This window comes from Tupaia chinensis, unplaced genomic scaffold, assembly GCF_000334495.1.
Source record: "Tupaia chinensis unplaced genomic scaffold, TupChi_1.0 Scaffold144250_1, whole genome shotgun sequence".
Classification (NCBI taxonomy): Eukaryota; Metazoa; Chordata; class Mammalia; order Scandentia; family Tupaiidae; genus Tupaia; species Tupaia belangeri.
The window spans coordinates 7,764-17,599 of NW_006204108.1; the positions used below are offsets into that span (position 1 = coordinate 7,764).

Consider the following 9,836-nt stretch of genomic DNA (forward strand, 5'->3'; position numbering starts at 1 on the left):
TGGCCATCCCCCCAGGGGGTAATTTTCTCACTTTCTGTCTCTCTTTCTCTGTCTCTCTGTCTAGTATACATACCCTGTAGCAAAAAATGTCTCCTAAGGAAAAAGAAAGACAATGCTGGGCAGTTTGGAGCTGACCCAAATCAGGTGTTACCTTCACCTAGTTTCTGGAAGACTTTTTCAAACACTTACGTCTATCCGTTTTTAGTAAAGTTTAACTACATTCTAAGAAAGGACAGAACTAAGAGGGTAAGGAATAAACAAACTTATGTCCCAAGGAAGCAACTAAAAAGCCAACTATGCCGTCATGCTGGTGCCGGTCACAGAGGGTCTCAGTTTCAGCTCTACCACCGAGCTGAGGACTGGCAGAATCAGAGCAGTGGCTACACAGGGGTGGAGGGTCTAGTCAAAGTAAAAGCAAAATTGCTTCTAGACGTTTTGGTGAAGATCAAGTGTAGTATCTGTTCTTAGAAGTTTAATAACTGCTGTGCCTTCTCTCAGAGGACTAGATATTAAATGGACATTTTAGAGGAGAGAGAGAGAAAATAGGCTTGCTCCATCCACTCCACGCACTGACCTGATACTGCAAGAAGAAAATTCATGGCAACATCTCTGGGGAGGCTCAGGTGTTTTGCTTATTGGGTTTCTAGAGGGCCAAAGAACGACGCCATTTGCTAATTGTGAAAGTGTATTAAGAAAGCTGGTCAGACCATTAGCAGAAACATGTCCAGGGAAGCTTTACCAGAGTCCTTGTCCACCAGAGCAAAGCTCCAGTTTACCCCTCTCATCAAACAAGGGTAATTTCTCAGGTGTTTCAGTGGAAAATCCTTATATTTCCACAGAGGAGTCCTGATTTGGCTCCTTCTGATATCTTTTTGTTTCCTAATCTATTTTTCTTTCAGTTTAGAATAGAATTTATAGATTAATCTTGGAGAGAGGACTTTTTGAAACTTTTTTTAATTTAATTTATTTTACTTTTTACATTTAATTACTATACATCCTTACAGCATTCCTAAGGGTTTTTCCCAGCATGAATATATTGCATATTAGCCTAGTCCAACTATTATTGTTTCCTAATTTTTTTTTTAGTGGTTTTGACTTAAGATGCATATGCTTGCTGGAGAGAGAGAGGCAGAGACAGTGAGAGGGAAAGTGAGAAATCACCCCTCGGGGGGACAGCCATGCTACAATCCCTTATCCTGGGATTGAACATATGCGCCAGGCATGAGTTTCAAGCCACTGGTATGGGACTCGAACCACAGTAGGCCATATGGGAGACTAGTGATGTAACCATATGCCATCTTCTGGCCCTTGTTTCCTAATCTTAATCTTATGAAATCTTTAACAAGCACTCCTTTTTATTTTTTTTTTTCAGTTAATAATGTAAAAAGAATGCAATGACATGGTCAAATTCTCAAGACCCTCAGTTTTTTAGGGCTAGGGTAAATGACTGTATCATTGATTATACAGTGTCTTGAACATGGTGAACTTTAGGTTGAGAAATAAAGTTCATATACATACACAGTTGTCAGAGAGAAGAAGGGAGCACCCCGCAATGGGACGTGGTCCTGCACAATCCCTTCTCCTTCACCTCTCCATCCTCTAGGGACTTGGGGCACACACATAAACTCACCCAGTATGTATTTTCCAGCCACAACAACAGGGACTTGAACCATGTGGGTGACCATGTGGGATACAGCTCCCTTAACCACTAGGCCATGGGACCAGTCCTAAAGTTCATATTTTTTAAGTTTTATCTTTTAATTACTGTTTTCATGAGCTTTTTGAAGTCCTCTCATACAAGTTTAAAAAAAAAAGAAAAGGAAAGGAAATCTCCCTGATAAAAATAGTTTTTCCCTTTCTTAGAGTATTTATTTTAACAACTTAGTAAGTTCTTTCTCTGTCTGCTTGAAATATATGTCAATCTTTTTAAAAGCTAAACAAGCCTCTTGCTAGCTTAACAGACTCAGACATGTCTTTCTTAAGGACCTAGGGATCACATCTTTGAAATGTAATCATCGATGAAGATCGCACCTGCTTCTCTGCCTCTGCGGGAGGCTAGCAACCTAACTTTGGTGAGTGGGCGCCTCAATCCACGGTGTAAAACCACCTCCTGTGATCAGGACATAGAAGTTTGTTTCTTTGGATAAAGCCAGTCAGCAAAAACAGTTGGTTACCCCAAACAACATGCGAACTGCAGGTGACCTAGGTGTGACAAAGGTGCTGTCCAGTCCTCTTATTCACTAGTCACGATGTCTGGGAGGCATGGGTGTAAGGGACAGTGTGCACTTGCTGTGTAAATGGGTGACGTTTTCTTCTGCCTTTGTAAGCTCTTCGGCGATTGTCTGGGGTATGAATCACATTCTAGCTAAATGTCTATTCAATAATAAGACTAAAATTATTTCTTTCTCTTCTAGCTTTATGAAGAAGTTATCTGGATTAGAGGACAATTCTGTTTCTGTTTATATATTTTAAAAAGCATACCTTCAAACATTACAAACATTCAAACACTGAAAAATAGTTTATTTGTCCCTAAAACGCTCTGCAAAATAGCTGACATAATTATCCATAATGTCAAGATGATGAAAATAACAGAAATGCTGAAAAAATATGTGCTAGCAATTAAAAAAAAATAAAACGAAACAACTAAATTCAGTGTAAGTTTCCAGCCTGGGTCTTTCCGGATGGCTTGAGTTTCAGATGGGAGTAATGAATTGATGTTAATTTCCTTATGTTGGTGGTTATATTGAAGAATATGTGCAGAAAATATTAAAACCCTTATATTTGATGCAGCATTATTTCCAAAGGTTTTAGGGAGAAATGTATTTATTTATTTTTAATTAAATTAATTAATTAGTTTTTTTGTTTTGTTTCATTTTTTAGGTTTTTGCCTTACGGTGCTTGTGCTCACCTGAGAAAGACACAAAGTGAGAAGTCACCCTATGAGGGAATGGCCATATTGCAATCCTTTCATCTCCATTCTCCTGTTGGCAATTTTATGGGCATGCATGCCTGTGTGTCCAGTGTGATTTTCAAGCCACCAAGTCTGGGACTCCAACCAGGGTCAGCTATGTGGGAGTCCAGTGCCTTAACCACCATGCCACCTGCTGGCCCCAAGAAAAATTTATTTTGAACTATATTTTTTGCGAGTTTGTGATTGTTTCAAATTATGGAGGAGATGATATACAGGAAGAGAGACCCATAAACTCATCGACAAAGATATAATGTGTTAACATTTCTGATGTTTGTTTCTTTAAAAAAAAATTACAGGTATATTTTAAGGCTCCATTCTGCAGTCTTTATTTTTGCCTCTTTCAAGATAACTACTCTATTATGTATGATTCCCACACAAACTTATATAATGTATGCTGTTGTTCTGTATTTTCAACTACAAAAGTGGTATCATCATGCATATACTTTGGTACCTTTTTAGCTAACATTATTTCAAGATTTATACATTTTTATTTTACATCTTGCAAAATTTCCTTTTAACAGCAGAGTTTTATAAGTCAGAGTTTATTCATTCCTCTACTGAGAAACAGGCTGTTTTGATTTTTCCCACTATGGTGGGCATTGTTACAGCAGCTTGAAAAATTTTAAAATCTGGGACCAGCAGTTGGTGTAATGGCTATGTCCCTGGACTCCCACATAGTTGACCACGGTTCAAGTCCCAGACCCGGTGGCTTAAACTCACGCCGGGCCCGTGTGCATGCGTGCCCAAGATCCCGCGAGGAGAATGGAGGAGAAGGGATTGCAGTGTGGCCATCCCCCCGGGGGATGATTTCTTGCTTTCTGTTTCTCTGTCTCTGTCTAACCAAGCGAGCGCATGTGCCCTATAGCAAAAGCCTCTCAAAAAAAAAAAAAAAGGAAAAGAAAAAAAAGTTTTAAAATCTGTTCTCCCAGGTGTGGCTTGGATTTCATTGACTTTTTAATTAATATTTGTTGTACAGGAGGCTTTGATTTTAATATCGACACATTTGTTGATCTATTTTTAATACTCATGCTGTCATTTTTTGAAAACAAATACGATGTTTATGTACTATAGGCATTTTTCTATATGTACTTCAGGTAAAAAGATGCAATAGGTTTTTGAGAAAAACTTTGAAAAATAGAGAACTTAAGCAAACTCTCTAAAACATTAGTAATGATATATGTATATACACACGCACACAGAAGCACAAGTGCACACGTACACAAGTGGCCCTCTATATCTGTAGCTTCCACACCCGTGGATTCAACCAACCATAGATAGAAGATGTTCCACTGTTGCTGACTTGAACTGCATTGGACCTAGAATGGCGGTGTCTGTTCTGAACATGTACAGCTTTTTCCCATTGTCAGTCTTCCCTAGACAACACACTGTAATAACTGCTTACATAGCTTTTACGTCGTAGCAGGTATTACGTGTAATGTAAAGATAATTTAGGGGTCAGCTGGTGGTGTAGTGGGTAAAGAGCTGGACTCCCACATGGTTGACCACAGTTTAAGTCCTGGACCTGGAGGCCTGAAATTCCCGCCGGGCACCTGTGCATGTTTGCCCACATTCTGAGAGGAGAATGGAAGAGAAGGAATTGCAGCATGGCCATCTCCCTGGGAAGGTGATTTCTTGCTTTGTCTCTCTCTTTCTCTCTGGTGAGCGCACACACCCTATAGTAAAATCTCTCTTAAATAAAAAGATAATTTATGGGGCCAGCAGGTGGCATGATGGTTAAGGCTGATGCACTCACACATGGCTGACCACAGTTTGAGTCCCAGACTGGGCAGCTTGTTTTCTATCTTTCCTTCTCTCTCTCTGTCTCTCTAGTCAACTTCGGTAAAATAAAATAAAATAAAATAATGACAGTAAATAAAATTAAATAAAAAATAATTCTAAAAAAAGATAATTTAAAGTATGTGACTGTGTGTAGGTTATATGCAAATGCTTCTCCTTTTCATAGAAGGGACTTGAGCACCTAAAGATTTTGGTAGCTGGAACCAATTCTCCAGTTGCCAATAAGGACTGTATAGGTGCTCTTCTAGGTCGACAGTCCAGTAATTTTCTAAAATAAATATTAGCATTAAATATTGTATTGAGTATTATAAATGGAATATATAATTTATTTTCTGTATGTTTGGGAAAACAGGAAAAACATTTAAGGTAATCGGATTTACATTATTTGTCTTTCAGGTAATTATGTGGAGAAATGTTTGAGAGTGTTAGCATTTGAATCTACTTTTAAAATCATTTGTTTACTCATTCATTCATGCATTTGTGCAAGCATTTGTTCATTTATTCAACAAATATTTGATTTGCTAATATCTTTTCTAGTCCCTAGTATCGCAATAGACTATTAGAAGCAGAACAGTCTCTGGTCTCAGATTGTGCATTTTGATGAGGCAAAATAGACAACAAACGAAGAACTGGTAACTACAATGATCAGTCAGGAGCAAGGGACTGGAGGACAATAAAGCAGGTGGAAGTGGGCAGTGGCCACTACCCAGGTAAGGTTTTCTGGCAGGAAAAGAAAGAACGGAGACATGAGGGCTGAGAGGAAAAGCCCCCGTGTACATCTGAAGGAAGGCTATTCCATGAGGGGAAAGAACAAAGACAGAGGCCCTGATCTGTGTGTGTGTGTGTATGTGTGCATGTGTGTATGTGTGCGTGTGTGTGGCGGGTGTCTCAGAAGGGCTTTTTTTTTTCCGTGTGCATGTGTATGTGTGTGTCTGTGTGTGTGTGTGTGTGGCGGGTGTCTCAGAAGGGCTTTTTTTTTTCCTCCTAGAAGATTCTGCCCTACTGTGTGTGTGTGTGCTTACCAGAGAGAGACAGAGACAGTGAGAAGGAAAGTGAGAAATCATCCCCCAGGGGAGATGGTCACAGTATACTCTCTTCCATCCTCCTCCAGGATCTTGGGCATGCACGTACAGGCACCCAGTGTGACTCTCAAGCCACCAGGTCCAGGACTTGAACTGCCATCATCCCTGTGGGAGTTCAGTGAGGCAACTACCTGCTGGCCCCTATAGGGGCCTCCAATACATGGAAACCAGCAAGGCTGCAGCACAGAGCAGAGACTAGTTGTCACGGAGTAGGGATGCAATAAAAGTAAGAGGAGACCAAGTCAGGGACCAGAAGGAGGTCATGGAAAGAACTCTGGCTTTTACTTTGAGATACTAGGAAAAGTTTGGTCAAAGAATTAACATGAATTGACTTATCAAAATACAACCTTGGCTCTTGTGCTCTGAATGGAAAGGGAAGGAGAAGGCAGGAGATAGACAAGAGATCAATTAAGGCCTTAGTGCAATAAAACTTAGGTGGCTTAAATTGGCAATGGTAATAGTCAATAGGGTAAAAATTGGTCGACTCTTCAGACTCCGGTTCAGACGTATCTTTAAGATAGAGATTGGAAGGTCTGAGAGAAAGAATAAAGTCAAAGAGGAAATCCAAGTTTGTGACTTGAGCAGATGAAAAGCTACAAGTTGCCTTAGGGGAGTCTGATATCCAGTCTCTGGTAGCTTAGACAGCTACGGTGATAAACATCCATCATGTGCACAAATATTAACAACTGAGACAATTTTTAGCAAAATGAACTAAGAAATAGAAACACACACTGAGGTGCTCCTTTCAGGGTGGTTGCCTATTCATATGTTAAAGGAATGGAAAAACTTTGAGCTGATCATTACAAATAGTACATAAATGAGATAGGGAGGAAAATCCGAATCTGAGAACTGACCAAGGGTATTGATTGGTCATAGAAGTTAGAGGGGAAGAGAGTGAGATGTTTCTTTCCTTGGCTTTTGCTAATTCATACTGCTGAAACTGAGACCTTAAAGCAGAAGACGATAGGAGGAGAAAAATGGGAAAGTTTTCACCAAAGGGAAGGCCTTCCTCTCCTATCTGAAAAGATGCGTTCACTCATAAAGTTTCATAAAAACGGCTCCTGATGACTGAAAGACCACAGAGCTGGCTGTTATCCAGATCAAGTAACTATTAAATGCCAAGTGTATTCTATAGTCACCTTGAGGATAAAGAACTTCAACATTTGAGAGTGTAATTTCAGCTGAAGCCAGGTAAATCCTTACGGAGACGGATTCTTAGAATTAGGATAAGAGGATAAGACATGCATTTTGGACATCAGAGTGCAGTGATTACATGGGTGGACGACCAGTCCCAGCGGGCTGTCACATTCCTTGAGCTGAGGCTTCAGATATAACTGATGATTTTTTTGCAGAGGGTTTGGTCAATGACTTTCCAAACCTACCCTGGGAAGGGTAACTGTCTCAACCCTTCTCCACTCATAAATCGAATAGTGCATCTAACAGTGAGAAAGCAGCCGGGGTGCAAATAACATCAGCCTGGTCTATGAGTATCAGTGAGAAACACCACTATTATGGAAATGACCGGTGACATGATGGAGGTGGGCCGAAGTGTTGGATGCCTTAATTAACCTTGGTCTTGGTAAACCAAGAAAATAATCAGGAGGCAGTAAGTGATCCATGCCTCGGTTCATTAGTTACTGAAAACAAACCCAATGGACACAATTTCTATGAAAGAAGAGAAAGATTGAATTTTAAAATGTTTGAAGGTAAATCTGTTTGGATACAGAGATGCTTTCATGGAGGCACAGAAAAGAAGAGGTGATGTTAAAAATGGAAAGTGTGACAGGACTAGTGGATAGCATGGTGGTTAAGGTGCTGGACTTTCATATGGCTGACCATGGTTCTAGTCCTGGACCTGACAGCTTGACACACAGTGCATGCATGTGTATGTGCTCAAAATTTCTAGAGGAGAAGGGATTGCAGCGGAGCTGTCCCCTGCAGGGGATGATGAGTCATTTTTCTTCTCTCTGTTCCCCACCCACCCCCGATTAATGTACATACACTATGGAAAAAATTTAAGAAAAAAAAAAAAAGTGTGTGAGCCAGCCCATGGTGTAGTGGGGTCCCACATGGCCAATCTGCAATTCAAATCCCAGAACCTGTGGCTTGAAAAACACATTAGATGTGTGTTTGTGTGCCACAGTCCCAAAAGGAGGGAGAGTGAGGAGTTGGAATTACAGCATGATCACTCTTCATGGGGGGTGATTTCCCACTTTCTCTCTCTCTCCACTTATCTATGAAGAGTACAGGCACACTCTGGCAAATTTTAAAAAATAAAAAAGTGTGTTTAAATTGAAAGTGTGACTGTAGAGATTTGGTGGTCAAGTAGCTTTTACATCAATACCTAAATGGTATAGAACTTATGACATATTATTTATGGCTAGAGCACGATGCTTTTGCATTTTTATGAACAAATTAACTGACCTTTTTTCATTGGCTGCAATTAATGTGAATCTTTAGAATTTCAGCTTTCCTCAGGGCCGGCAGATGGCATGGTGGTTATCAGACACACAATTTCCACAAAAAATTGAAGTCTAGAAGTATGGCTGACCATGGTTCTAGTCCTGGACCTGACAGCTTGACACACAGTGCATGCATGTGTATGTGCTCAAAATTTCTAGAGGAGAAGGGATTGCAGCGGAGCTGTCCCCTGCAGGGGATGATGAGTCATTTTTCTTCTCTCTGTTCCCCACCCACCCCCGATTAATGTACATACACTATGGAAAAAATTTAAGAAAAAAAAAAAAAGTGTGTGAGCCAGCCCATGGTGTAGTGGGGTCCCACATGGCCAATCTGCAATTCAAATCCCAGAACCTGTGGCTTGAAAAACACATTAGATGTGTGTTTGTGTGCCACAGTCCCAAAAGGAGGGAGAGTGAGGAGTTGGAATTACAGCATGATCACTCTTCATGGGGGGTGATTTCCCACTTTCTCTCTCTCTCCACTTATCTATGAAGAGTACAGGCACACTCTGGCAAATTTTAAAAAATAAAAAAGTGTGTTTAAATTGAAAGTGTGACTGTAGAGATTTGGTGGTCAAGTAGCTTTTACATCAATACCTAAATGGTATAGAACTTATGACATATTATTTATGGCTAGAGCACGATGCTTTTGCATTTTTATGAACAAATTAACTGACCTTTTTTCATTGGCTGCAATTAATGTGAATCTTTAGAATTTCAGCTTTCCTCAGGGCCGGCAGATGGCATGGTGGTTATCAGACACACAATTTCCACAAAAAATTGAAGTCTAGAAGTTAACCAAAGATCATTACCCTGATGAAGCAAATGGTTCAGGTTTGAATTTTTATTCCCGTTGACTCCCTTTTCAGCAGTCTCATATGGTCAGCATATGAAGAAAAATGTTTCTGAAGGCCAGAAGGTTTCATAGATTTTGCCTCGAGGACCCCTTTGCTCTCTCAAGGTTCTTGAGGACCTCAAAGAGCGTTTGCTTATGTGGATTCGATTTATTATGTACTGTCAATATATTAGAAATTAAAACCGATATATTTAAAACTGCCAATGTGTGTTTCCATACATAAAATTTTAGTAAAAAAAAGGCATTGTAAATAATAGTAAAATGGTAAGAAAATTACACTATTGTACATATTTGCAGCTATCTCTTATGCTTGTCTTAAAGGAAGACAATCGATTCTTAACTCATGCAGTTAGTCTATTGTGGTATGTTGTTTCAGGTGAGATATAAAACTAACAGTCTGCCTTGTACAGATTTATCACTAGAAAAGATAAATATATTTAACTAGTCTTTTCAGATTATTGTGAATAACCTTCTTTGATCCTCAACACAATCTATCAGTTTTCTTCACAATTAGTTGTAATGTGAAATCTGAAGCACAGCAGCAAACTCTTCATTTTCTTCAAAACCCATTGGTCTGTTTTGCACTTTTAATCATGGATGACATTGCAGTATTACACATGGGCTGTTGGAAGATGCTGGTTTACTCAGCTATGCAGACTTGCCACGTG

At 39.8% G+C, this 9,836-nt stretch overlaps 1 non-coding gene across 1 annotated transcript; it reads left to right on the forward strand.

The window, feature by feature from the left end:
• The first annotated feature begins 419 nt into the window (after positions 1-419).
• On the forward strand, positions 420-609 carry LOC114005666 (U2 spliceosomal RNA). The gene has a single exon (XR_003547506.1). It is a non-coding gene; the product is annotated as a U2 spliceosomal RNA (small nuclear RNA).
• Positions 610-9,836: the final 9,227 nt, after the last annotated feature.